The following is a 2,290-nucleotide window of genomic DNA, read 5'->3' as shown; positions in this document are numbered from 1 at the left end:
TAGGAATGCTAGGGGGGTGACAGGAGGTGATTGATGGGTGTCTCAGGGGGTGGTTAGAGGGGAAAATAGATGCAATCAATGCACTGGGGAGGTGATCGGAAGGGGGTCTGAGGGGGATCTGAGGGTTTGGCCGAGTGATCAGGAGCCCACACGGGGCAAATTAGGGCCTGATCTGATGGGTAGGTGTGTTAGGGGGTGACAGGAGGTGATTGATGGGTGTCTCAAGGTGTGATTAGAGGGGGGAATAGATGCAAGCAATGCACTGGCGAGGTGATCAGGGCTGGGGTCTGAGAGCATTCTGAGGGTGTGGGCGGGTGATTGAGTGCCCTAGGGGCAGATAGGGGTCTAATCTGATAGGTAGCAGTGACAGGGGGTGATTGATGGGTAATTAGTGGGTGTTTAGGGTAGAGAACAGATGTAAACACTGCACTTGGGAGGTGATCGGACGTCGGATCTGCGGGCGATCTATTGGTGTGGGTGGGTGATCAGATTGCCCGCAAGGTTAGGGGCTGATTGATGGGTGGCAGTGACAGCGGGTGATTGATGGGTGGCAGTGACAGGGGGTGATTGATGGGTGGCAGTGACAGGGGGTGAATGATGGGTGGCAGTGACAGGGGGTGATTGATGGGTGGCAGTGACAGGGGGTGATTGATGGGTGGCAGTGACAGGGGGTGATTGATGGGTGATTGATAGGTGATTGACAGGTGATTGACAGGTAATCAGTGGGTTATTACAGGGAAGGACAGATGTAAATAATGCCCTGGCAAATTGATAAGGGGGGGGTCTGAGGGCAATCTGAGCGTGTAGGCGGGTGATTGGGTGCCCGCAAGGGGCAGATTAGGGTCTGATCTGATGGGTAACAGTGACAGGTGGTGATAGGGGGTGATTGATGGGTAATTAGTGGGTGTTTAGAGGAGAGAATAGATGTAAACGCTGCGCTTGGGTGGTGATCTGATGTCGGATCTGCGGGCGATCTATTGGTGTGGGTGGGTGATCAGATTGCCCGCAAGGGGCAGGTTAGGGGCTGATTGATGGGTGGCAGTGACAAGGGGTGATTGATGGGTGATTGACAGGTGATCAGGGGGGATAGATGCATACAGTACATGGGGTGGGGGGTCTGGGGGGGGTCTGGGGAGAATCTGAGGGGGGGGGGGGGGTGATCAGGAGGGAGCAGGGGGCAGGGGGGGATAAAAAAAATAGCGTTGACAGATAGTGACAGGGAGTGATTGATGGGTGATTAGGGGGGTGATTGGGTGCAAACAGGGGTCTGGGGGGTGGGCAGGGGGGGTCTGATGGGTGCTGTGGGCGATCTGGGGCAGGGGGGGGGAAATCAGTGTGCTTGGTACAGACTAGGGTGGCTGCAGCCTGCCCTGGTGGACCCTCGGACACTGGGACCACCAGGGCAGGAGGCAGCCTGTATAATACACTTTGTAAACATTACAAAGTGTATTATACACTTTGTATGCGGCGATCGTCGGGTTAACATCCCGCCGGCGCTTCCGTATGGCCGGCGGGATGTTGCGGCGGGTGAGCGGCGCCAGGCGGAGGCGGAGGATCGCGTCACTGATGACGCGATCGCTCCGCCCATGCCCCTACAAGGACCGCCGCCATTTGTCAATACGGCGGTCCTTGCGGGGTCCACTTCCCGGCCGTCGGGAAGTGGTTAATTACATCAATTTTGTTTCCATATTATTTTAACATATTAATGTCTACATTTTGAGCAGGGTTGAATATATAAAGTCAGCGCAGGTCTATAGTAATACAGCTTTCGTCATTTTCTGGTATACAGGATCTTCGAACAAAAAGGTAAAGAAGCAAGGCTTACCAGATTCCAACAACCCACATTATAAGGTTGTAAACGAGTTTGATAGATGGTCCGCAGAACTTTCATTTTTTGTTCGAAGATCCTGTATACCAGAAAATGACGAAAGCTGTATTACTATAGACCTGCGCTGCCTTTATATATTCATTGCTTGTGTGGACTTTTGGACATTGTCCTTCTCGGCTGCGGTCGCCTTCTGCCTTGGCGCTGACACTTGTTGTTTATTAATGTCTACATTTTGAGCAGGGTTGCTTTCAAATTTTTACCAAAGTCATTTTCACATCGATAATGCTATTTTGGTTATTTAGCTAATTTTTTTTTTGTTTTCTCGCTAAGATGTAAAAAATAGATATTTTACAGAGAAAACCGCAAAAAACAATATTTTTACTGTAAATAATTTTACCACAAAAATCTGAAAAAATCTATATTTTACCGCAAAAAGGTGGGAACCAATATTTTTACAACAAA

Source organism: Hyperolius riggenbachi, chromosome 3, assembly GCF_040937935.1.
Source record: "Hyperolius riggenbachi isolate aHypRig1 chromosome 3, aHypRig1.pri, whole genome shotgun sequence".
NCBI classification, from domain to species: domain Eukaryota; kingdom Metazoa; phylum Chordata; class Amphibia; order Anura; family Hyperoliidae; genus Hyperolius; species Hyperolius riggenbachi.
The sequence above is the reverse complement of the archived record's forward strand: the minus strand, read 5'-3'. Positions refer to the sequence as shown.